Source organism: Piliocolobus tephrosceles, chromosome 9, assembly GCF_002776525.5.
Source record: "Piliocolobus tephrosceles isolate RC106 chromosome 9, ASM277652v3, whole genome shotgun sequence".
In the NCBI taxonomy this organism is placed as follows: Eukaryota; Metazoa; Chordata; class Mammalia; order Primates; family Cercopithecidae; genus Piliocolobus; species Piliocolobus tephrosceles.
Genome location: NC_045442.1, coordinates 8,673,442 through 8,700,844, shown reverse-complemented (window position 1 = coordinate 8,700,844; position 27,403 = coordinate 8,673,442). Strand labels below are relative to the sequence as shown.

At 47.9% G+C, this 27,403-nt stretch overlaps 1 protein-coding gene across 6 annotated transcripts in view; it reads right to left on the bottom strand.

Annotated features, from left to right (window-relative positions):
• The window catches only part of CTBP2 (C-terminal binding protein 2), a 172,692-nt gene that overhangs the window by 99,079 nt on the left and 46,210 nt on the right, over positions 1–27,403 (bottom strand). For 5 of the 6 annotated variants that reach the window (XM_026456532.1, XM_023224410.3, XM_023224412.3 and 2 more), the window contains exon 2: positions 24,033–24,136. The exons of the other annotated variant lie outside the window; for it this stretch is intronic. The gene's annotated coding sequence lies outside the window, so the exon portion shown is untranslated. The remainder of the gene's footprint in view (positions 1–24,032; positions 24,137–27,403) is intronic. 6 annotated transcript variants of the gene reach the window in all.

Here is a 27,403-nt window from a genome sequence, read left to right as displayed (position 1 = left end):
TAGTAGCCCAAGCGGACTAAGACAACATACTCTTGACTTGACACTGAGAAAGCCAGCAAGACCACAGGCCCTCAGGGAGGGGGCCCTGCCTCTAGAACACAAGCTCAGTGGGAGTGGGGCCACTGCACCTCGGATCCTGAAGAACAGTCCCCAACACGTGCGCACGCGCGTGCACACACACACACACACACACAAAATCTCTGAACGGATGGATGACTGAGTCTGAAGAGATTATGGACCAGCCCTGATTCTTCAGCCCAACTTCAACCTTGAAAGGAAAATTTGGGCAATTACTTACTTTTCTTTTTTTGTTTTTGAGACGGAGTCTCATTCTGTTGACCAGGTGTGGCATGCAATGGCGTGATCTCAGCTCCCTGCAACTTCCGCCTCCTGGGTTCAAGTTATTCTCCTGCCTCAGCCTCCCGAGTACCTGGGATTACAGGCGCCTGCCACCCATGCCCGGTTAATTTTTGTATTTTTAGTAGAGATGGGGTTTTGCCATGTTGCCCAGGCTGGTCTCGAACTCCTGACCTACTTTTAAGAGCTGCACCTGACCTCAGGTGATCCACCTGCCTCTAGCTCCCAAAGTGCTCCCTGTCAAGGCGTGAGCCACTGCGCCTGGCCAAAGGCAATTACTTTTTAAGTACAGAAGCATCAGTGAAGGTCAGTGGCATGATGTCCTGGGCCCGTCCTCCGCAGGTTATTATAAAGAAGACATCCATGAGGGCCAACGTCCACACCAGCCAGTAAACACTCCCCCAGCCCCCTGAGGGGCAAAGGTCTGTCTTCCAAAGAGCCTGGGCCTGGTCCTTTTGTCATTCAATTGGCCCAACACCCACTCACATGCCTCTCATCCCCTCACTTAGTCCTCATTTTCCCACAGCATGCCACTACAAGCCTTGAGGCCAGGCGGCTTGCGTCTGCATCTCACAGCACGTATATGCTCTCTCTGTCTCTCTCTCTCTCTCGCTGGAGGACAGCTTGTGTGGCTTTACAAATTCTCTCGATTTACAAGAACTGTGCTTCCTTGTCTCCCAGCCCAGTTCTGCCCTCTGGAATCGGTTGCCTCCCATTTCCTGGAACAATACTCTGAGGACAGGTGCTTTTTCTCCGGGCTCAGCAGCCTCGGATGCCCGAGTTACCTTCCTCCACCCTCCATTCCCACCTGCTTCGATGAGCTCTTCAAATGGTCAAGGCACAGTTCACATCTGGCCCTGGAATCCTGACACAGCACGCCAGCCCACAGAGAACTGTCCAGGATGCCTGAGAGCTGATGGAGCCACCAAGAGCTAAACTGAAAAGGGACAAAAGGTCACAGGAGATCCTGTCAAGACAACTGTAACTGGTAGGTACTGTGTGTCGGACGTACTGCACGATGTCATTCAAGAAGCTCACGGAACAGCAGTCGGCAGGAGTAACAACAGAAGAAGGATAGCAGAAGGAAGTTGGCAAGGGGCGTGGACCGCTGTGGGGGGTTCTACAGAATGAAAAGGATGGGAGTGGGATGACCTATGTAGTTAGACAGTACAGATGATAACCATGACCCCAAATCAAGAGTAATAAACATATCAAGAATGTCTCTTTACCACTCAAATGATGACAGGAGGCATCAGGGCAGCCACTTCTGATACCCACCATGCAACTGAGGGTTTTCTTTGATGCTGCTGGTCATCACTCAATCGTGGTGAAACAACACAGCCAGCCTCAGAGCATGCCATTAATCAATCAGTGCAATGGACAAGCTTCCATCACCCCGGATAACCTCAGGATTGACCATTATTGCTCATTACCTTCTGAACTGCAGGGAATAAGTCCACATCACCTGAAAATGTCTCTCCTGGAAATTACACAGTAAGTGTTTCCGTTGGCTAGAAATCAACAGCCCTACTCAACGCCTAACAATTGAGTTTTGTTAACAGCCACAAAAAGAGGGGGCAGATCACACCCTTCATAATTCCCACTTCTCACCACTGTGTAAACCCACCTACTTTTAAGAACTGCACCAAATTCAGAGATCTACTTGGGAGCCAAATGCCCTTCTGAGCTCCCCTGGGCTCCCTGCCCTCCTGAAGACTTTCATTATCAGTTCTTCCAAGATAAGATCAAGATGAGATAAATACCAAACAGAACCATTTCACTTTCTTCATGTATCAAGTGCGTCTTTGACAGTAGCTGGGATTCACAAAATCGGTTGTGAAGATTTAAAATCAGTATTAGAGACACAAAAGCCATGTTTTAATTTTTTTAGTAGGGTAAGAATAACATCTCTCACAAAAGTATATTTGTCACTTATGCCTCAAAACAAGCTGCGACCTACATAGTATTTCAGAGCCGTATGACATGCTGTAAACATTTTTTTACTTTAAAAGACGTGCTCTCGACAATAAATTTTAGGCGAGAATAAAATTTGCTTTTTTCATAAGCGTAGAGGAAAACAAACACTACCAATGGGATTTTGTTTTTCAACATCTGGAGATTCTGAAGTACCAGAGGTTGACACAAAAACTTTAATTCTTTTGTGAAAGAGCCGACCCAACTTGACAGCTGAACTTCAGAAGTCACGGTGTGGCGCAGGGAGAGCACAGGTGTCTAGGGGAGGAGGTAACCTAGAGCTCCCAAGGACGGTTTCTGGCCACCGTTTGAGCTGTTTCTCTTTCTGAGTCTACACATTTGCAAAGCGTGCAGATCAGGCAGGCACAGCTCAAAGTGGCTGAACACACCCAGAAGGACCAGCCAGAGGATATAAGATGTGCAGGCGAGAGCAGCCAGGGAGCAAAGGATGCTTGCAGGAGGCGGACGCTGGGCAGCTTCCAGGACTGAACTACACATGCATTTCCTGCAGAGTCCTAGCTCAATCCTTGACATACAGCAGGGACTTAATAAATGTCTGCTCCATAGCATACACTACTAGTACTTGCCATCTGGCTGACAAAGGGAATGGCCTAACAGGTGGGACCACGTCACAGGAGGGTTCTCATCTTGGCCTCTGTTGGCTCAGTTTCATATGCCTCTCCCCTGGAAGTCTGCACACTGATGTTGTCCTTGGGAACACTTCCGGCTGTGCTGCACCCTCTGTGTTTGCTCCACTGGTGGGAACCTGGGGCCCAGCAGTCAGCTCCAATGCAATAGTCCTTGAAGAGCACAGCCAAAGCTATGCTTGCTCTGGACAGGTAACTCCCCCTTTCATGGGCAGGGGGAGGTAAAGGGAGCAGGCAGAAGCAAAAAGGAATTTTCCTCTAAAAACCGAATTGCTGAAAGGCACTTAATAGAGGGATAGGGACCAGGCATGGTGGCTCACACCTATAATCCCAGCACTTTAACAGGATGAGGCTGCGGTGAGCCGAGATCGCGCCACTGCACTCTAGTCTGGGTGACCGAGTCCCTGGCTCAAAAAAAAAAAAAAAGCGGCGGGGGAGGGGGCAGATGGGATGTGGTTGATACCTGAAACAACAGTGAAAGGCAAAGAATATGTATCATAAACTGAATTACAGACTTAAGATATTTTATGTTTATAAATGATTTCATAGAAAAAATACGGAATAATAATGGTTGTTTAAAAAAAAAAAAAGTCTGAGGAGGGCCAGCACGGTGGCTCACACCTGTAATCCCAGCACTTTGGGAGGCCAAGGTGGGAGGATCACTTGAGGCCAGGAGTTTGAGACCAGCCTGGGCAACGCAGTGAGACCTGACCTCTGCCAAAAGTTTAAAGATTTAGCTGGGCATGGTAGTGCATGCCTGCAGTCCCAGCTATTTGGGAGGCTGAGGCGGGAGGATTGCTTGAGCCCAGGACGTTGAGGCTGCAGTAAGCTGTGATGGCACTCACCCTGGACGACAGAGCAAGACCCTGTCTCAAAAAAAAAAATTAAAAAATAAAACAAAACAAAACTGAGGAGATGGGGGAAAATAACCAACCACACTGACAGCAAGTTGGCAAAGTGCTTATGTCTCCAAACACTGGTCCATGTAATTTGCAGGTACTAAGTCATTTATCCTTTACAAGCTTATAAAACAGGTACTGTTATTACTCATAGTTAAGGAGGAAACTGAAGCAAAGAAAAGATCAGCCATTTTCCCAATGTCACACAGCTACCAAAGGCAGAGGGAGGAATTGAGTCTAGGCAGCTGGATGCTAGCACACACAGTTCTGCCAAAAGAGACAACTGAAAAAACAAAGGATATGACTGAACACAAACCAAAACCACAGTAAGTACAGACTCCACTTAGGTAAAATCCTGGGTGTGCACACATGCCCAAAGGCAGTAAGAGGGAAAGAAAAGTACTGGAGAGGCCCACTGATCTACAGAGATATGCACAATCTGCCATATCGAATGGGAAGGCAGGACTAACAGGACTGCTTTCGGTAAGCCAACACAGACACCCTCCGCGTGCTCAGATGCACTTGGATGTCCTGGTAAAGGCAAGGAGGAAGACTATCTGAAGACTGGGGAGGGAAGGTAATTAGCTCTGTCTTCGTAAATCTTGCACTGCACTGTTTCCCTCTTCAACAACTGCATGACTCCTTTGGAAGCATCAGGGTGACCAGCTATTTTATTCCCTATTTAAAAAGTTACATAGGCCAGGTGCAGTGGCTCACACCTGTAATCTCAGCACTTTGGGAGGCCAAGGCAGGAGGATCACAAGAGCCTGGGAAGTTTGAGACCAGTCTGGGCAATACAGGGAGACCCCATCTCTACAAAAACACAAAAAATGAGCTGGCCATGGTGATGCATGCCTGTGGTCCCAGCTATGTGGGGAGCTGAGGCAGGACTGCTTGGGCCTGGAGGTCAAGGCTGCTGTGAGCCGTGACTGTGCCACTGCACTCCAGCCTGGGTGACAGAGTGAGACCCTGTCTCAAAACAAAAACAAAAACAAAAACAAAATCCAAACATATATTCATTATAGAACATTTGGGGAGGAGGAGAGGCTACGGGAAAAAAAAAATCACCCAAAATTCTACCAGCTAAAGAGAGTAGATAATCATCATGAACTGCTCCTCATCAGCCTTCACCCGCGATTATTTTTATGGTTCTATTCATAAATGTTCAACATTCGATATCGAAGCTTTTCATTTTAAGACAAACATTCTACTTATTTCAAACTGTGAAGGCATCATTTGAAAAAGAATTAGCTGTTTTCCCACTGTTGGATGCTTCAGTCATCTGTCTTTTTTTGCTGTCAAGTAACACCATAACTAAAATCTTGGTGCATTAAAGCTTTCTTGGCATTGGGTTAGGGAGATTACTTTGTCAAAGAGCACGTGTGTACTTACCTTTACGGAAACGTGACACTGGTTTCCTTGTTCGGATTCTTTTTTTTTTTTTTTTTTTTTTTTGAGACGAAGTCTCCCTTTGTTGCCCAGGCTGGAGTACAGTGGCATGATCTCTATGATCTCTGCTCACTGCAACCTCTGCCTCCTGGGGTCACGAGATTCTCCTGCCTCAGCCTCCCTAGTAGCTGAGACTGTAGGTGCATGCCACCACACCCAGCTCATTTTGCATTTTTGCATTTTTAGTTGGCCAGGTTGGTCTCAAACTCCTGACCTCAAGTGATCCACCCGCCTCTGCCTCCCAAAGTGCTGGGATTACAGGCATGAGCCACCACCCCCAGCATTCCTTGTCTGAAGGTTCTAATAGATTACTTCATAGTCACAATCTATGACAGTATCTTATCTATCCTTCTTCCCACCCGCCACCAGCAAGTATGTGGGGACAGACCTGGACAGACACACACACGGGCATGGTGGCCTCATCCTACAGGGTTAGTTCCACAGTGGCAAGTCAGGCCCTGGGGGCAGTGGAGTAGAACACAGTGGTGCCATCAGGAGGCAGTGATGACACCAGGTAGCAGGGGTCCTGTCTCTGGATAAGCCCCATGTCGGGACAGACTGTTTCTTCCGGAACGTACCCAGTGTGGACACCGATTTACACTTAGGAGCAAGGACTTCTGCAAGATGCCCAGTTTCCACATGAGAGTGACACCCAGTGAGATGCTCACACAAAGCAGGGCACACACAGCGCCAGGAAAACAGCCCGCCTTCTAGAGTGGCGGGGACAGCACGTGCTTCCCGGGTTTGACGCTGGCCCACGGCCCATCTCAGGACCCAACACCAGCCGCAACCGTTACGTGGTGCTTGATTGGCACTCAGAACGCACACTCAGCGCCCAGTGACTCCGGACTCCAAGCTGACCATTCTCTATCCTGCCTCAGTATCTCAGCCCCCTTCATCTGCACTGTCCAAAGCCTGCTCAAGTGTCGGAAGCCGTCTCCATGGTCAGATCCATCCTGCACGCTGTCTAAGTGAGCACCTTTAACCTCTAATGCTGGGTTGAAAAACAACTCAGTGTTTTGGAAAATAAGTTCTCTACTCCAGCAATCTGAGGATGGGGACATCCACAGGAACCCTGGGGCCCACAAGAAAAACAGAAGACAGGCTTAATCACTGAATTCTCACTCAAGAATTCCAGCGGCCAAATGTCCTTTCTGATCCCGTGTGCTGCTCTGAGAGAACATTCTAGCCACTCCTTTGTATATGTGAAAACCACTGCAGCAGGTCCTATTTTGGGCAGATTTTCCACATTAAAAGGCACAATGGTTAACATGATCGTATGATACACCTCCCACCCACGACACTTTGTTTAATCCAAACTCAAATACCAAAGCAGGAGAGTCGACTGTTTACCACACTTGAATTTATAAATTGCCTTCCTGCCCGTCACCCGGGCTGCCCCACCCCCACCCTTCTTTCGACACAGCTGGGTGGGAATGCAGTGACCTAATATCACTGGACAGATAATTCCTTGCCTTGGGGAAAGGCTGGCAAAGCCCATGGCATCTGCCATTTCCAATCGACTCCTTGGAACAGCAAGTAGGGGCTTGTGCCAGGACACTCGGGGGGCAGCACAGAACGCGTGCAACTGTGGCTGGAAGTGAAAACGTAAAAACCCACCCACGGCCTCGTTGGGAGTCGCTGCTCTGCATTGGAAAACCCGGGTGTTTGATTCAACTAAATCATCTCCAAGCCGGCATTGGAGAAAATAATTGAATTAAAGAGTTGCTATAACTCATTCAAGTGAGATAAAAACCATCCAGTGGGAGGCGAGACGGCAAGGCGAAGACACTGCTGCTAGAATGTGCCGTCTTCTCGAGATCGCGAGGAGAAAAGCAATATAATGTGGTTCAAAGGACAGATGGGACTTTCCTAATTGTCCCCAGATTCCTAGCAGCAGGGGTGGTAACTAAATGGTTTCAATTAAAAGTTAAAGAAACAGAGGAAAGCAGGCGGTACGTTATGCCTGGTGCTGATAAGCCTCATTCGAATCAGTCTCAGGGATGCTTTGTCCCGATTTCAGACAGCCAAGTGTCAATGGCACACGAGTGGTGGAGCCATCCCAACATGTCACCCTGACAAGGTGACAAATAAATCTGTCTGTCAAATGCACTGTCATGAACGCCCGTGTGAGCGTCATGGAGCCAAGCGCCAGGCATGCGGCAACGGCTCAGAGCAGGGCCCTTCCATCTGCAATCAGGGAGAAAAAGGGACGGATGCAAACACTAGAACACAGCCCCAGGAAGCAACGATGATGTGGGGGTTACACACCTCAGGGAGGACGCTCCACTGCTGACGACGGCTACAGGCTGGTTTCTGTGCCAAGCACGGTATGGCTCAAGCACAACGTGACATGGGCCATGGAATCAATGTCTACCCCTTCACCAGGGGCTCTCAAGCAAGGGATGTTATTCACCCTGGGGACACTGGGACATGTGTGGTGACATCTCTGGTCACAGCGGGGTGGGGAGGGAGGTAACACTGGCATCGGGTGGGTAGAGGCCAGGGATGCTGCTGAATAGCGTATGATGCACAGGACAGCCCCCCACAATGAAGAACCACCAGACCCAAAATGTCAACAGTGCCAAAGTAGAAACTCCTGCCTTAAAGGAATCATAAGTTGAAGTCTCTGAAGTTCCAAACTAGAAATGCTAAAAAAAAAATGGTTGGGAGTGATTACAGGCAATTTTTGTTTTTAAACCAACATAGGATATAAGCGATGTCATGAAAGGGAAAAGTAAGTGCATCAAACAAGCAGAATAGACAACGAGCATGAGGGTGAGCTCCAGCCTCCGAAGCAGCGTGGAAGAAGCAAGTGCAGCAGGGCTGGGTGGCACTGTCCTGCAGATGCTGGTTCAGAAGAAGCTGACCCACAGCCGAGTGTGGCTGAGGTGGACCAAGAACATGAGGTCTCCTGGGGATGACCGCAGCCCCATCTTTTAGGGTAGGTCTCTCAACACACTCACAGTTCCCATGCATGTCACTGCTCCGGGAGGAAGTTTGACGCACACCTAGCAAACAGATCTTGGAAAAAAAGAATCCCTAAATGTGAGAAGGTCTCTACTGACAAAGGCAAACAGAGGGGCGTAGAGTTCCAGAAAGCCAAGGTCAATGCCTAAGGCTCTGAATGCAAATACTCAGCATCCACCAGCCCAAACTCAGAGAGCAGCCCAGCTACCACCAGGCTGCTCTGGAGTCATGCAGCTTCCAAGGGATGTGGTCAAAACAAAGACCACCCAGCAAGGACGGCGGGAGGAGCCTCACGAAGTGAGCCTGGGAACAGCTCCTCCCGTCCTCGTCCTCGTTGGTGTTAGGGGTCACCAGGCCCCACCACCAGGAAAAGACAAGAATAGTCACTACCATATGCTCTGAGGACGCTAGTCCTTCTGGAACCGTGGGCCTCAGAAGGAAGCGGACTAAGGTGCTCCTTCTTGCCATCACTGCACCCCACGTCTGGGTGGCTCCTGCTGAGTTTTGAGGTTGGCAGATGTTTTGTGACGTCCTTACCTCAAAACTAGGTGCGTACAGTGACAGGGCCTGGGGATCCAGGCTGGAGCAGACACCGAGCTCTGCAGACAGCACAGTTTCTGTAGGAAGTAGCAGGTTTCTCACTGTTTACAAAAGCTCTGCGGTGACTCTCAGGGTTAGGCTAAAGATGACCCCACTCAGGATTCACTAAGCCTTGCTAAGGCCCAATGGTCATGAGGTAGGGGGCAGGGGAGTCCTTGCCTCTGCCAGGAAGTCCCGCCAAGTCCACCTCCTCGGCCCTAACTTGGAAGCCCTTTGAACTGCATACCCAAAGGCAAACCAGGAAGGGAGTTCAGGGAGCGGGGGCTCATACTTTGTATTTCCTTCTCGTCTTTTTTTTTGAGAGTAGGTTAAAGAGAAAGAAGACACTGAACTCTGTTGAACCTACCCTATGGGGGGAAAAAGTCTCAGTTACGAAAAGTGAAAAAGAAAACAAAAATGTAAAATAATATAGTGATAAAATCTCTGCATGATTTAAGACTATCGCCTCATGAATCTAACACTGACTGATCAATACTTCCTACTTCCAGCTCAGAAGTGGGACAACATCGCTACTCGACTGAACAGATGGCTAACAACAACCAAATAAACCCCTCCCTACCAAAACAGCTACCGGACACTGGAATGCAGATTATAACATGTGGTCATTTACAAAACTACACGCTATGAAACTCTCTGCTGAGTCAGGTTACCTAGACACAGCTCTGTCTAACACGTTCTCTCACCTAAGATTATCGTATACATTAAGGTTTAAAAAAAAAGCAAGCCAGCCCAGGTAAGAAATACAAAAGTCTCAGAGAGACTGGTTTGGTGGCATTAACTAGTGGTTTAATGTGGGGCGGGCGGGGTCTGATATACAAGAGTGCCCTGATTTCTTCAGAGAAATTAACATTTCAATCCTGTTTTTATCTAAAAGTCATTAAACTGTGCAACATGAATTATTGGAACTGTAGCAGCGAATTAACTCTATTCATCAACTAAGTCCAAACATTTTAGAGTGTATCTGTAATGAAAAAATAGCTCTACATTTCTATCTCTTCTCATTAAAGTAAACCAGTTTTTCCTCTCTTAGTATATAAAACTGTCTTCTCTTCACATAATTTATATTACCATAAGCCAGCTCACATTCTAAACTATTACATGTCTCCAATTAATTTTTGCAGCTTTTGCCTGAAAATTTAATGAGATAGTAGTGGATGAACCTGCTGACTCCAGATTATGTGTGTGCTCCCAATATTAATGTTGGCACAATAAAATAATCTGATCCACACCTGACTCAAGCATTTCCCCTCGCTGTGGGTATGAAGGTAACGTGGAAACCAGGTCCACTAGTTTCAGTCTTTTAAATCCAATTACAAAATTTACTAGTCTCAAATTAAACCGCTCCTACTCGTCAACGTGGGAGGAAAGGAGAAAAGCAGCAGCGCGGTCTAATTATCCCAACACCATTTCTATCAACACTGCAGGGAACGGCTATGATGGATGACTATTTCTCCAAGGCCTCAGTTCTCTACCGTGGAGGAGTCACAGGCCACACTCCTCAAAGCCAGCCCATTGCTAGGGTAACCCCCGTGATGAGTAGAGGGCACAAGGAGGCCCTTACTCTGTCCCGCTGCTACGGGCACGCCTTACGTGCACGCCTCAGGTGGGGTCCATACCATTCACGATTTGGTTGTACATGTGTGCATATCAGTGTGTCCATGTCAGATGTATGTGTGCACACGTGTGAGCATGTACATGTGTGTTCATCTACATGTATCTGAGTTCAGACGACCAGGTGAGGGGCACTGGCGACTCTAAGTCTCAATGACAGGCCCTCTGTAGTTCTTACTTTTTGCCAAAGCGTTGAGGTGCCCGCAGAAGGCAAAAAACGCCGACAAGGCTGGGAGCAGTGGCTCGCACCTGTAATTCCAGCACAGCACCTTGGGAGGCCAAGGTGGGTGGATCACTTGAGGTCATGAGTTTGAGATCAGCCTGATGAGATGGTGAAACTCCATCTCTAACAACAGTAGCCGAGCACGGTGGCAGGTGCCTGTAGTCCCTACTAGCTACTAGGGAGGATGAGGCAGGAGAACTGCCTGAACCCAGGAGGCGGAGATTGCAGTGAGCTGAGATTGCGCCATTGCACTCCAGTCTGGGCGACAGAGCGAGACTCCATCTCAAAAACCAAACAAACAAAAAACGCCAACAATACCATTAACAGCAGCAGGAGCAGTCAGTAATCAATGTTCAGAAAGTGCCTGCTATCCCCGTTTTCTTTTTTGCCAAGCACTGAGACCATCCCAGCCATCAGCCCACAGGTGTGTGGACTCAGCTCTGGGAGTGAACAGAATGGAGCTTAGATAGACTACTCCCAAAATTCCATTCCCTCCCTAGGCTGATAATGACAGTGACACCCACATACACTAGCCCTGGTGGCTGACAATTTAGTAATATCAAGAGAATACGCGGTACCCAGGTGCGTCTGGTATACGGGTGGTCCCCAAGGCATCAGTTGGTTGATGTGTGTTTAACAGTCCTTAGGAAGCCAGGACCTGGGGATGAGTGGGCCATGCTTCCGAGGATGGGGCTTTATGTCCAAAGATGGCCAGAAGACCCCCCCCCCATTCATACCTGTGCCCTGCACCTTCACAGTGCCAATGAGGCAGCCTGGGGCTGCTGCTGGTGAACACAGACAGAAATGAGAGAGAGAGAGAGAGAGAGACAGAGACAGAGAGACACTCAGGCCTTGGAGCTGCCCGCCCTGTGCTACTTTAGCCTGGAGTTCTGGCTACAGCAAAGACCAAGGGGCTCATTCTGCTCCGGGGCCACCTCCTCCCCACATCCCCTCCACCCCCGCCACTGGGTGTGTGGGGAATGGAACTGCAAAGCTCACAATAAACTCAGCAAGCTCACCTGACTGAGCTTCTACCAAGCCAGAAAGCCTCCTTTCCAGGCGCTGCTGGTCTGCAAGCTTGGAGTCTATAGAGAGACCGAAGAAAAGCCATCATACCAGAATGTGGTCAGGTGCGTTCAGTACACACAGGTTTATACCAACATCTAAACTTTTAGGAAAAGGTCACGGAGCAGAACATGCTGGGTGTGCAACTGAAACACAGACCTAGGTCCAAATCTGACCTCTGTTCTTGCCAAGTGCCAGGGGAGATCAATTAACCCCCCTTATCCATTCAATTTATAGGAATAAATAAAGGTAAATACCTCAACCTTGCAAGGTTGTGCCACACACAGGACCAACTCAAGCTGTGCAACATCTGGCACGCATGCCACATGAGGCTTCCTTTCCAGGGCAACCAGCTGGACCATTCTGGGCCCTCCAAATTAAAAAGGCCCTTTTCAACTCTGCTTTCCTGGCCAGAGAAGGCCTGGGACATGAGCCCCAAGCTCCACTACTCCAGGTTCACTGAAAGATACCCCCATCCTGAACTCCAGCTGGAGCCATCTCCCTCCACTCGCTTTTCAGGGGGCAGCTTTCAAAGGGTGCAGTTCCTCACTCTCAATAAAGCAATGCTTCCTGCCTTAGAGAACTGTCAACAAGTTTATATGGAAAATAAGCTCTTGAGTTGCCAAAAAGCCCTGGCTAAAGGAGAACCCAATGGTGCCAAGCTACCAGGGGAGGTGGCACCTCCAAGAGTGGCAGAAGGATCCCAAGGACTGTTGAGGTCCATGGTCTTTTTCTCTGAACCCATCACTCCGGCCAGTCTGGTCTAGGCTAGGACGGAGTAGGGATGGGGGTGGTAGGTAAGACCAGGTCTGGCCAGCCTAGGCTCTTCCCAGAACCAACACAATCCCAGCACACTGTGGCCAGAAGCATGCTCAAAACAGGACTTTGTGCAGGCTCAGATTCAGTCCTAAGGCACCAGAAAAAACAGCCTTAAATTTGAAACTGCCAAGCCCGGGGTGGGGGGCACAGAAGGTCTCATCAAGATCACACATAGACTCTGAAAACCTTCTCATATTGAAGAACGGGAGCTATTAACTGTGTTAGCAGCATGCACAGATGTTGTCTACATCTAAAAATTCCCAAATAGATCAATTAGCATATTATAAAGAATTTACTTCCATTTTCCCTTGACAGATCATAAAGACCAAAATGTAACGTTCAGTGTGAATTGACAAGTGTGTATAGCAGGAGACGCTGTATTAAATGCAGACCACAGTGAAAGAAAATGGTATTGGATGACTGGCCACCTAATTCTCAGAGTAGAATGTCAAAGGCCAGAAATCCATTTATTTAGTAACCAAAGCTCAACATCACACAAATCACTTGGGCTCTGGTAAGGGAAGTCCTACCTTCTGCACTTGGTAATTCCATTGCTCCACTTGTTTCCTAGGTAAGATACTGGGAGCACGTGTGGAAAAGCAAGACAAGGCTAGAACCCGGGGCGAATACACGTGCAAACACATACACGAATCAAAGGAACAAAAATTTTTTGGGGGGGGAAAAATTTAAATTTAACTTTTTTTTTTTTTTTTTTTTTTTGAGACGGAGTCTCGCTCTGTCGCCCAGGCTGGAGTGCAGTGGCCGGATCTCAGCTCACCGCAAGCTCCGCCTCTGGGGTTCACGCCATTCTCCTGCCTCAGCCTCTCAGTAGCTGGGACTACAGGCGCCCGCCACCTCGCCCGGCTAGTTTTTTTGTATTTTTTAGTAGAGACGGGGTTTCACCGTGTTAGCCAGGATGGTCTCGATCTCCTGACCTCGTGATCCGCCCGTCTCGGCCTCCCAAAGTGCTGGGATTACAGGCTTGAGCCACCGCGCCCGGCCTAAATTTAACTTTTAAACAAAAATAAAAGAAGGTATAACAACATTCTTATGTACTGAAATTCTAAGCGTGTCTTTACTTGTATGCTTGGAAGGAAGGGCTGGAGGAGATAAGGATGAGAGGAAAAACACGAATAAAATAAAACTAAAATTCAGCTAATAGATGCAGACTTGTCCTTCTTCCCATTCTTCCAGAATCCTCTTCCTAGATTGCAAATCAAAATCCGCATTTAAATAGAAAATCTTTAGCATAGGTAAGAGGAAGCCCTCAGGTACAAAGGTATCGCATTCAGTATCTATGGGCACAATACTGCATTTTAAATGAGATGAAGAATTTTGAAACTTCCTGAATATATGACATATTCCAAATTATCTTGTTCCTACTATTTTTACTAAATTCTTCCATCCTAACAGGTGTTTCTCTTTTATGGCCAGAACTTTTAATAAAAGTAACATGATATTACATCATTCTATCAATTTAATCTTGAGAAAAGATTACACGATCCAGGGATCTTATAAGCTGTGGGTTCTGATAATTCAGCCATTATTCAGTGTGAAATTCAAACAGTCTGAATTCATTAACATTGGTTGTTACAAATCTGCATTTTTAGACTTTGCCATAAAATGCAGGAGTCCAGACCCAGTGACCTGAATCTAACTGCCTTTCATGTGAAGTGGCCGTGTTCCCGGCCTCTCCCAGTGTAGTTCTCGAGAGAAAGCGTCATGTCTTCGTCCTCTCCATGGCTGGCCTCAGGCTCTTTGGTCACACTTAATGTTCAGGCAAATTGCAGAGACCTCAAGCTATTTCAAGGAGTAGAGACATATTCCCAAGGAAGGATGTACATTACGAAACAGATGTCCCGGCGGGCATAGGAGCAGGTGCAGTAGCATGGTGCCAGCACCTCGCCTTGGCTGCGGCTGGGATCAGCACACCCTCACAACTAAAACCCCAATGCATGACATTTGGGAAGGGCTTCAGGGAAACCCCAAACCTTTCACTGCTTGATAGAAAGCCATTACTACCAGGTCGATGGGCAAGGAGTGAGCATCCCACATCCCAAGTGCCAGGAGGAAGACAGAACCTTCAGGGACACAGCAGACCTCTCATGAGCAGGACAGTTTTGAGTTCCGTTCGTTGCATCTAAATGTTCACTGCAACACAGACCACAGGTGCTGGTTTGGAGAGATGCAACCTGTACTACCCTCGTCCTCCAGCCCAGCCAGGCAAGCAGGGCATCTTCCACACGCTAAGCCTTTGGCTGTCCACATTTACTGGTGCTGCTGCAGCCATCATTTTTGTGTGTGTACATATATTCATGGGGTACAAGTGCAATTTTCTACATCCATACATTGCATTGTGGCGAAGTCAGGGCCTTCAGTGCCTCGATCGCTGAAGCAATGCACATTGTACCCACCAAGTCGCCTCTCATCAACACCCCCCCTCAGTCCCCATTATGTCATTCCACACTCAGATTGTCATTCTTGACTCAGCAGTCATTCAGCAGTCATTCTTGACTAAGCTCTTAACGTGTACAAGGTACCTGTTAAGCCCTGTTCAATACTGTTTCATTGAATCCCCACAACTCTGAGATTAAGCCCTACTATCTGCTGCATTTGAAAGGGGGAAACTGAGGCACTAGGCTCAGAGGGGCATAGTTTGCCCAAGGTCAACACCATCAGAAGACAAAGTCAAGTTGCAAGCATTTTTTGGTCATGCCATGAGGACCCTGCCCTCCTGCCATCACCAAGGCCAGGACCAAGTCCTGTGCAATTAGAATCATTACCTTCCCCTTGCAAACACCAGGAGGAAGTGCCAGAGTCACTGCTGGAGGGAGTGACTGTTATGATGCAATTCCATGCTAAAGAGCTGAGTTGCTTCTCAGCCAAGTCTAACTCTGCATCAATCTGCTCCGTTTAAACACGCAGGCAGAGCAGGCTTTCCGGCCTTCAGCAGGCCTCTGTGGTGCTGCCACTTCAGCCCAGGGTTGGCGGGGGTGGGGATCGGAGCACACATCAACATGAGTCCTCCTTCCCAGAGGAAGCTGCAGTCCTGTGTCATGGTTTAGAGGTCATCGTCTGCTGTAATGAGGGAGTGGCAGTGAGTTTCAATTGAATTATGAAAGGCCAAGAAAATGAAGGTTTTTAACAAATGTGGGATTGGGGCCGTCAGTTACACACGCAGCCAACACCAGCTTCCAGGCCTCTGAAGGTGGGCAAAGCAGCAGCCACCATGCTGGGTCCTTGAAGGAATTTCATACAGAAGCCATCTGAGCTTTGTATCGAGGGACCCAGGCCTACAGGACTCGCAGAGCCAGTGGGCCTTCTTGCTGTCCTCATCATCCCAACTTGGATGTAGTCAGGTTGGCTGAACTATGTAATCCCTCACCTACGAGGCCGCCGCAAGTGCGGCACCCACAGGTGGCGGGAGAGTACAGCTGGGTCCCCGCACCCTACCTGTATGGGTTTAGACTCCCCGCCCTACTTGCACGAAGGAGAGGCGGGGGCATGACATCACTTCCCTGCGGTGGAAAGCTCAAGAACATGGCTTGATTATCTCAGAACACGCACACCTCCCCTGAACAGGTAGTATAACATGCTGGGTTGCCTTCCGTCTGCAGAAAACACTCCCAGCTAACACAGAACTAACCCAGTCTTCCAGACAGCTGCTGGGATGCGCTCCTACATGGGCCCAGCCCACTCCACACCCACCCGGCCCCACTGCAGCCTGGATTCACTCATTCAAAAAATTACTTTGGGGGCATCTACAATATGCAGGCCACACACAGAATTAAGGGGATGACGAGCTCAAGGAGGTAGATCTGCCTCAGGGAGCTGCAGAAATCACTCCGGATGGTTCTATGTTCGTAGTCAGAGTCCTGCCCCTTAGTTCAAGTCCATCTACAACACTTTTTAACTTCCCCGATGCAGGAGTCAGAAGGCTCAGGAAGTCAGAAGAGACACCCTTGGCTGCTGTACTAAGAAGGACTGAAGGCTCCCACCAGACAACAGGCCGCCCAGGCAAAGGGAGCCCAAATGCCCACAGGAAAGCCAACCCCAGGAGGTACTGACGCTGAGACATGCAGAAGAGACAAAGTGGTTTAGAGCAGCTGGAGTCAAGGTCTCCCAGGACACAGGCCTCACCCATGCCCCCTAGGCATCCCACCACCGTGGAAGCAGGTGATAGTGAGGACTCACTTGCCGTGACCAGCTGAACCAAGGGGTATCCTGCAAACCTGCAGGGTCCGGGAAAGAGGCGAGCTTCCCCCAGGAAAGAGGCAGCCAGCCCCACAGCTCCGGGACCCTCCTGTAAGCACCCTCCCACCCCCACAGAAGAGCCTCTCCCCCTACATCCCTGAGGAAACTGATCGCCCAAGCTGAATTTTTCAAGGAGTTGCAGGTTACATCCTGCCCAGGACAACAAAGGTTTCCTTTGAGTTAAACAATGTATAGCTGAACCGGAAGAGGGAAGGTGACCACAGGAAAGGTGTTGCATTACAAGGCTCAGGAATTCAATACCTTCACCACCAATTCTCGTTTTCCACAAATCCCCATTAAAAGACAGCACAGGACCATTCCCAGAAATCAAGGCTCACACCACGTGGAGCTGACTGGATGCTCACGGGGACATTCGATCCCAGAGGACTGGAGAAAGGACGGAACGGGAGGACCCTGTGAGGGCGCCATTGCTGTTCGTCAGTATACATTTATTAAAAAAACGGAAATTAAACACTGTCATCAGATGCTCTGAACTGCTGCTCATCCACGGCTGTGTTTTTTCATCCTCCCACATTAACATTTCCCCCTAATGTTCTATCTTTTTGCCATATATAATTAATTTTAACAGCTTCTGCAACTTCCCCACAGGTTGCTGCTGTTTCTTTTAAATAGTATACTGCTGAGAAATGGATTTGTTTGCTCCGCGTGCCTGAAGAAACCACACTATGAAATATGTATAAATGTCACTGTTCAGGCTGCTTCTCAGGATAAGGGCAGAAAAACGTTCCATTTTACCTCCTTACACAGGAGTCCACTCACAGAAGCTACTCGCATGTATTATCCGTGTGCCCACACACAAACGCCAATGAATTACGCAGCATTTTCTTTGAAAACCTCCTATTTATCCTTAACTGGTACCAGGCTAGGGGAATCATCTTAATTGCTACGTGGAACGAATGAATTGCAAAAGCATTCAGTCGACCAAGAAGACTTTATTTTTAACAGCATGGGGCCAGGTGAAAGTTGCCAAGTTTGCCAAAAATAAATGAATCAACCAATCAATAAAGCAAATGTGTTCGGCTGGTGTTAAATGAATGCCTGGGAAGAAGAAAGCCACAGGCAGCACATCCTTCTTTCTCCCCTCCTGCCGCCCCCGCCCCTGTGAAAACACCAGGCCCGAGGACACAAGGGTCATGGGAATTCTCAGTCGTTTCCTAAATCGTTACTTTTATTTATTTATTAATCTATTGGAGACAGGGTCTGCCTCTGTCACCCAGGCTAAGTAGAGGGACATGATCACAGTGTACTGCAGACATGAGCTCCCAGGCTCACACAATCAGCCCACCCAGGCATAGGCAGGCACTGCCACCTGGCTGATTTTTTAAAACATTTTTCTGGAGATGGGGTCTCCCTCTGTCACCCAAGGCTGAGTGCAGTGGTGCAATCATGGCTCACTGCAGCCTTGACCTCCCAGGCTCATACAATCCTCCCACCTCAGGTTCCAGAGTAGCTGGGACCACAGACACACATCATCACCTGGCTGATTTTTAAAAAAAATTTTTTTTAGAGATGGGGTCTCACTATGCTGCCCAGGCTAGTCTCGAACTCCAGGGCTCAAGTGATCTGCCCTCCTCGGCCTAAATCATTACTTTAGAAAATGCATCCAATTTTCTGCTTCTTCAACAATGGTCAAAATTGAGATCCAGATATTAAATCCTAAAATTACTGAAAGTAACCAGGCTCTTGTGCTTCTGAGCTATTTCATCAGCATTTGTAGCTGGGGGAGCTGCTGTAAGTTGAAAGTAATGCCCCTTTACACTTGAACCTGGGCAGATCCCTCAAGCTTTAGTGAGATGGTGTGTGGCCTTCCATAAAGACCAACTGAAACTGCTTAAAACCAAGACCATGTTTAAAAAAAAAAAAAAACTATTGGTCTAATGCAGTCTAAGAGTATTAATAAAATCAGCAATGGTAACACATAAATGTTAAGCAAAAATATTTACAGAAAGAAATAACCTTTTCCTCTGCCACTAATCACACCCAGGAACACTTGATTAGCAAGCCAACATTTTAATAAGAGAAAGCTCACTTCCCTGCCTACTCATTTACACATCGGCATCTACGCCCCAGCCTGAAACTTGACAGTAAACAGAATATACCACCTCTCCCTTCCACAAGCGAGGCTCTGGCCCTGCCGCGTGGCTCCATCCATTCCTTCCCACGCTTCCTGCCTTTAACGAACACGCGCTCCAAACCTCAGAGAAATCAGCCGCTGACCCATGTCCCTGGCTGTCCCACACAATAGGGCTGCCATCCCAGTGGCCAGGTCTGTCTGGGACACAGGGGGGTCTCCACCAGGGCTGGCTGTTGAGGGGCAGCAGAGGCCCATTCTCTGCACACTGTCACACCCTTAGGGGCAAGATGCAGCCCCATGTGTAGCCCCACTTCACATGGACCAAGTGCTTTTCCTCCCACACCCCGGGGTGGGATGGGACCATGACAAGCCTCAGAAACCTTCCAGGAACAAAGACCCAGGAAGTCATCTTCACTATAAAGGGACCACACAGTATTTGGGAAGCCAGGCTCACTGCCGCAGTGTTTCCAGAGAGGCTCCCGCCAGCAAGGGACGCAGGGTGGCCTGAGTTCGGGGTTGCTTCATCAGTGGCTGAATACCGGGTCTACCTAAGGCTACACGTGCTGGCAGGTGGATCTGAGCGTCAAGTTCTTCACTAACAAAACGGGGGTCTTGCCAAGGGTATGAGGATCATGGAAAGAGAAGTGGACACCATGCCTTCATTTCCCAGCATAATGTCACTCAGTGGCAACAGAGACTCCTGGTCCCTCCAGGAGTGAGAGGCAAGTGTGCCCACCACCCTGCAGAGGCCCTGCTCGGAGGTACCCTCCAGTGAAGGAACAACTCAGCAGGGACCCACTCAGGCCGGCCACAGAGTCCTGACACATGGGTGACAGACGGAAAATTCGGGCCTTCTGCCTCGTCTCTTCCTCCCTACTTTGCAAATCCACTCTGATGAGAACCAGCAGCCAGGGTGGTACAGGAGGCAGAAAACAACAGTAACAGCAGAAAGCCAAACGTACCAGGAGGATGGAGGGCATGACTCCTGTGTGACCCTGGACCCATGTAGACACTAAAACAAAAAGAAGGGGAATGGACGGGGTGATCTCTCCATCCCTACTTGGGAGGCCACACTAGGTTGTTGAGATGCTCAGGAGAAAAGAACAAAGGCTGAATCAATGCCTCCCATTTGTCCCTGGCGGGTGGAGGGAGGCTGGGATTCCGAAGCACAGCTCCAGTCCAGAAGGCACAGGAATAAAAGCCAAGCAAGAACCAAGAGCTTCGGTGGGGGCTCCTCCTCCCGTACTCTGAAGGCTGGCTAAAGCTTCACTGGCATCTTCTCCACCGCCCCATCTCAGCCTCTTGGCTGTTTCTCGTCTAGAGAAACCCAGAGATGAAAGGCCCTGTGGATCTTCCTCTGGTTTGTGGTTTCCGATGTTGGCAGTCTTGCTCCCAGCCCAAACACTGGAGCAGGAACACATGGCCCTAGCAAAGGCCCCATGGATGCATGCAGACCAGGAGCTCAGGAGGCCAAGGGCCCGAAGGACCCTGGGGGCCACACACTGGGACCAGAGTGGCAGAATGGCCGTGGCCCAACACCCCCGCCACTTTACAGTCATTGACAATCGGACCCCAAGGTTTAGGTATGTGTTTCCACAGTAATTCAATACTTTCCTTCTGTTTTTCATGGAAAAAAAGATATCTGTCCTGCCAGAAGCAGGCTAGAGGCCCAGTGATCAGGAAGATGACCTCACCTAGGTGGCCTGCTACAGCCACAACTCAGATGGTCAACCAGCCTGGTTTCCCACAGCAGATCAAGGCAAACCCCTCTTCCACAACCAATCACACGGAGTTTCCAGCACCGTATCACCCCAGACTGTCTTTCCCAGAGGCCCTGGTAGGCAGGCCAAGCTTCTACATCATCCTGGAGATTCATCAAAATACACAATACAGCATGCATGGCAGCCGGAAACAGTCTTATCTTTGCAAAACCACAGCTGCAATTATTCTATCACCATTTTACATAATATAAGTTAAGGGATTTGATTTGCATTCCCACTCATTTATGAACATTTAACCAAAAACACTTTTTCTGCGATACTTTTGTTAAAAAATATAATTGGGTACTGCTGCAAATATTAATGCTTAATAACAAAATGGTACTAAAAAACCATGACCCAACTGAAGTGATGAAGAATGAAGCCTTTTTCCAGGAGAAGCCAGCAAAGCCATCTGACATGCTGAGCTTTCATTCTGACAAGTAGCAACATAGAGAACAGATAGTAAAAGCAGAACATGCATCAGATCTAAATTTAGCACATCACTATTCATTACTGAGAAAACGAGCCTCTTGTTAGGAGAAGGCTAAGTATGTGATGTCAAGTTACTAAAAAAGATGGCCATAAACCAAAATATTAAGTCTAGCACAACAGGAATGGGATGCTTTTTAAATTAGGACATGCTAAAGAAAATACTAAGAGGGCAAAAACAATGTATAAATGGCTCTAGTGCATCACGGATTTGCCATTACCTCTGACGGCGTCACATGCTTTTCATCTACCTCCTTCTCCTCTGCTCACATTTTAAAAGATGTGTCTACACCAGGGATCTCAACAGGTGGGCTCTGGTTGAAATCCCTATGTGTTCCTTACTTTGGTTACAATCCCACATGGCCTCCTTGTGTTGCTGCATGTAGACAGCAGGCAGAGCTGGATACAACTCCCTGGGCATGGTGACGTTCCACAGAGCAGAAAGGGTCTGAGAGCAAACACACGCCCTCTGGAGCCATGTGAGAATTCCACCATAAGAGTATCTGCAAATGGTCAGGGGAGAAGTTTTCTCCTGGTTCTGTGGGGGCAGGTGGGCCAATGGGGCCACACTCAGTGTGTGTGCGTGGGTCGTGGACACCACGAGCCGTCAGCACAACACAGTGACTACGGTCCAGTGACGGGCAGCTCCAGTACCACACCAAGTCTCTTAAGCTCTTCCAAAGTGCTATAAAAAACTCTTACCCAGAAGGATGCCAAAAATACAGGAACGGTGGGAACCCCACATAAGGGTAAGTGTCTTGAGTCTGCTCAGCACTCAGGAAACATTTGTTAACAGGAAGCATGTCATAATTTCATTCTGGTTCTGGATGCATTTGGAGAATGTTAACTCATCTGTCTGAGACGGAGATCACTGCTAAACGGGATCCCAGAGTGGCTCTGGTTATTAGACTGAGTCAAATGAAAATGCCCTCATTCAACCATTTTTGATATTTAAAAAGTCTACTTCATTCTTATACACCAAGTTCCTGCATCCTTCTGTTTAGGGAAGATGATTTCCAACACCGAAATGAGCATCTATGAAACATACTGATGGTCCATCCAGTGGAGACACTCCCAGGCAGGCAGGGCCTGGTACCTGTCTGGGTGAAAGGGCGTGGAGGTCTGACATGGCCACTTCCATGGTGTCCAACTGGAGACATCACCATGACCCAACCACTGAAAACATCTTCGGACTCAGCAGCCAACACTGGAAGTATCTCTGCCAACCCCAGGCCCAAGATGACTTTGTCTCTGCCTGAGTATCCTGGGCAGGTTCTGGCACACAGGTCTCTCTGAGAGAGTGAGAGCCAGAAAAGCAAGCAATGTTGGTCCTGAAAGGCTGAACTGAATAAGGTTGCGAATGGCGGTCCTGACTTCCCTCAGGTTTCCACCAAAGAACATTCCATCATACTTTCAGTTCCTCATCCTCCTCAATGCTAAGAGCCTTAACCGTTGGAAGATGACTCAGCAGCCCCCTCTCATACATAACTTGAGCTTCATGCTCTGCTATGGCCTTTGGCCCTTAGCGAGCCCTGTCAGAGCACTCCCAGGAAAGGGTTCTGAATTTCTGTATCAAATTCAAGTTTAAAGGGTGGGGAGGGTTCTGCGTACCAGCCCAATACCCCTGTTCAATTCACAGATAAGGCTTCCAAGTGCCAGCAGAGGCCACGTGCTCAGTCACCAAGCTGGTAAGCAATCTTTGCAGGTCTAGGTCTGGGTCAGCTACCTCAGTTTCCCCAGCTAGCTCTACTTTATGGAGAAAAGGAAGGGACACACAGAGACCCCTTCCTGATCCTACAACCCACAGTGCTGCCTGGGTTCAGGCAGAGATTCAGCTTGCCCCCCTCAGGTGGTCGCCCATGTGTGCCCCTGGGCTCCAAGTCTCTAACCGCCTCCAGCAACCCAGGAAGCCGGGCCTGAGGGCCCAGTCACAAACCTAAACCTTTCTGGGAATCAAAGCTAGTCCCCTCAAGGCTCTGCTAGGAGTGTGACAGGTGAGAGAGACAGGACACTATCAATTGGCTAGCGGTTTCCCTTGCTTTTGAATGACGTTGTTACCTCACGGAGAAAACGTTTTTTTAAAAAAGCAAGATTAAAATCAATTCCATCAGAGCAGTTGCCATTTTGAGACTTTAAGTAAGATCCAGGTTTTGTGAAAAATGGCTAAAGGCATGCCGAAATGAAAGTCAGAATCCCAAAACCCTGCTACGGGTGCAGGATTGACCTCCATCAATCAATACGAGTGCGGTCGGGATTGAACGCTCATCTCAGCCTGCATCCACATTCCCAATCTACTCCCCTAGAAAAATCATGGTATGTTCCAGATATCCTAGAGGCTGGTAACACTAAAAGTCTAAGCTGACTGAAGAGGTGCCGGCATCCACAAGCCGCCTTCTTCCTAAAGACATCCATCTATCACTTATGACGGACGTGGGGTGTCATGAGATGGTTTCTCTAATTCATTTTTATTCTTTTTAATTAATAACATCGAGAAATCCTAACACTATTTCCATCCTGACTTGAGTTTCCTTGTCGTATAATTTCCGTTGACTTATCTTTATAGCAGCAGCAGCAGCAGCAAAAATGACTTTACACTGAACTATATTGCTTCAGAGTTAATTACATGTATTTTGCTTTTGATAAATGAAAATACCAGGTGCAATTAATTGAAAGACAATCAATATGATCCCGCGATTAGACATCCCAATGAAACAGCCAGAGGCTGCAAGCAATCCATACTCATCAACTAATTGAAAACACATTGCAAAGGGGAGTCTCGAAAACTGAACTTTTACCTGGAGATATTTCACAATAACTCACCAATATAAGTCTGTCCACAAACTCTATAGTTCACACGATGGGCTGTCCGTCTTTTTAAGGGAATACAGCTTCATTGGTTCAAAACCATTTAAGGTGATGAAACCCTGAAAGCAAAATGAACGGAGTCAGTGAGGTTGAAGCAGTGATTCTGTTTGTTTGTTTGTTTACATCTAGGCATCCTTTAATTGCATTTTTCCAATGCCTTCGACTCTAAGCTACCAGAGGTTATTAAATGGTTTCATTAAAAATACTATTTGTCTTGCTTTAGTCACACACTAGATCAAATTAAACAGTGGAGCACCAGAACAAATGAACCCTTTCCATCTATTTTGACACAAAGCCAAGTGTGCAAAAGCAGGTGATACTGTGTCGTCGCCATGAAAATGTCATTTAGCTTTCTCTACATCTCCAAGTAGCAAGCAAAGGGACAAAAGAATCAATACCTTCAAGCAAAAAGTATTACCAACTGTTTTGAGAAATATGGAATTATAAAGTGCAATTCATGAGCCCACGGTTTATAAGTGCTATTAGCATAAATGCTGACAACTGTTAATCTACTGTAACTCTGATTAACGGTTGCAGTCGTCCATTAATAGAAGGCATTTTAACTTACTTCTGAAATTGATTACTCAGTTAAGAATTCAATCCTAATGTTCAATAAAATTGCACTTTCTTGGCAAATGCAATATGAACCGAGGTGATGCATTCAACAGCACTCCCATTTATTTTGCTCTACATGGAACAGAGAAGGAATATAGGGTGGGACCCACATCGTCCGAATCACTTCCTATGCACACACAGCTGTGAGGAGGGCAGGGAGCAAAGTTCCTCCTTCTGTGGCTGATGGGAAAGGCAGACACCTGTGCAGCAGGCATGTCCAGGTGTCCTTTCTACGGCTTTTCCGGGAAGAAAAGATGGAATTTAACACTGGAGTTGCTATGTAACTGGAGAGCCCATGTATGAAGGTAGTCTTGCTCAAGCCCCATGAGGGAGGGGAGAGGCACACTCTACAGATATGAGCAGCTGCAGCCAGGCCTGACATTGCCAACCCCACCTTACAACCAAGTTTCAAATGTTAATATACAAAAAGGCACGAACCACATTCCCAGCTGCATCTGACTTCTTTTTTTTTGAGATGGAGTTTCACTCTGTCACCCAGGCTGGAGTGCAGTGGCACGATCTCGGCTCACTGCAAGCTCCGCCTCCCGAGTTCAAGCAATTCTCCTGCCTCAGCCTCCTGAGTAGCTGGGACTACAGGCGCCTGCCATCACACCTGGCTAAGTTTTGTATTTTTAGTAGAGATGAGGTTTTAACACGTTGGTCAGGCTGGTCTTGACCTTCTGACCTCAAGTGATCCACTAGTCTGGGCCTCCCAAAGTGCTGGGATTACAGGCATGAGCCACCATGCTCAGCCAGCATTCTACCTTTTTTTTTTTTGAGACGGAGTCTCACTCTGTCACCCAGGCTGGAGTGCAACGGCACGGTCTGCCTCCCGGGTCCAAGGGATTCTCCCGCCCCAGACTCCTGAGTAACTGGGATTATAGGCACGCACCACCATGCCTGGATAATTTTTGTATTTTTAGTATAGACGAGGTTTCACCATGTTGGCCAGGCTGGTATCGAACTTCTGACCTCGTGATCTGCCTGCCTTGGTCTCCCAAAGTGCTGGGATTACAGGCGTGAGCCACCATGCCCAGCCAACATTCTACTTTTTAAACCATTCAAATCTTAGGAAGCTGTAGATTCCTAAAAGAATTTCCCCTCTTTTAATGGGGCTTTTAATTAGCAATGGGATTAATCTCCTAGGATCCAATCCCATGACAGGCATTCTCCTGCATGATTACGTAGCAAGTCATAAAGAAGAACCGCTACACTCATGGTTTCCATTCAAAAGAAAACCACCCTCCTGTGCTCTTTCCACTGAATTGAACGAGTCCTCTGCCAGCCAGCTCCTGCCTCACACCTAGAACCAAGCAGGAAGGATTCTGAAGAAGTACTCAGGAAAAGCATAGACTCTATAGTCAAAGTTATCACGTACCCAAGGTCAAGTAGTAATTCACTCCCAAATGTACCCCCACACCACCCTGTAACCCACACGTCCTAAGGAAGTAGATGGGAGACATAGACATTCCAGCCTCAGAAGCGTTAGGAACGGAAGGACAAGCATAGCTTCTCAGTAATCCCAAGCCTATAATGACACAAGCATCTAACAGCCAAGGAACCATTCTTTTGAGGTGGCAGAACTTGCCTGGCAAACTTCTATCCACTCTTCAAAACCCATCTCACAGGTTATCTTCTTTAACATCTTCCCTACTCTGGCTGCCAGGCTACTACATACCTTGCCCATCTCCAAGTCTCTAAAAGTTAAATGCCTTTTACTTAATCACATTTTATACATCTTTCAAACATTGTAGAGAATCAAATATTTAATTAACTGCAAAAGAGAATTTATACTCCTGGTTAGTGTTGCTTGTCTTAGTATGTCACAGACTTTCTCTTTCCATTTCAAACGGTTTACGCAGAATTTCAAAAATATAAAGGACTGTATTTTCAGGAAGTAGTCCCTTTTGGAAAGGAAGGCGGGAAGGAAAAGGAACTGGGGAGGTACGCCTTAACAATGACAAAAAAACAATTACTTGTTTTTGAACAACGTCTGAAGACAAACGTTGCAACATGTGAACATCTACCTAATCTTGGTGGTGGGTACAGGTTCTAATTTGAGATATTTCATAGTAAAATTAAGCAGGAAATAGACAACTCTGTCTTGTAGAAGGCTTCACAGAGGAGGTGACGTTTCATGGAATTTCAAGCCAGGACTGCCTGTCCCAGTGAACGACGACAGCTTATTTAGCGGAATAAGAATGTTAAAAGGCTTGGAAGACTGTCAGAATCTTTAAAGCAAGTGCCCGTTGTTACTTGAAGGTCAAAAGAAGTACTTGAAAGAGACTGGAGCTACAGAAAAGCTAAAAATTCAAAAATACTTGTTTCAGCAGATACTTGCTGACAGTGCGGCGTGGACTAGCGCCCCGAGGATTCACCAGGGGATATTTTCTTGGCAGGATTTCTCTAAGAACTTCCAGGAGTATACAACGAGACGCAGAAATGACTTAGCCGATTAAAATCACCACTGCTTCTGAACCAGCAACCGCAAGAGCTGAAGCGGCCTCGGCGTGTAACTGCCGGTCAGCACACTCACCCCCTCCAAGTTCCCTTGGCTGCTTCGGGCCAGAGAGAAGGGTCCTATTTTTGGCCTGTATCATCAACCTGTGTGAACTTACTAAACATCCCTTGGCAAATGCGATCTGCCCGTAGCTGATGACAGGGGGGTGTGTACTCTCACACATCCCAGAAGAGAACCGCAGCACCCAGAG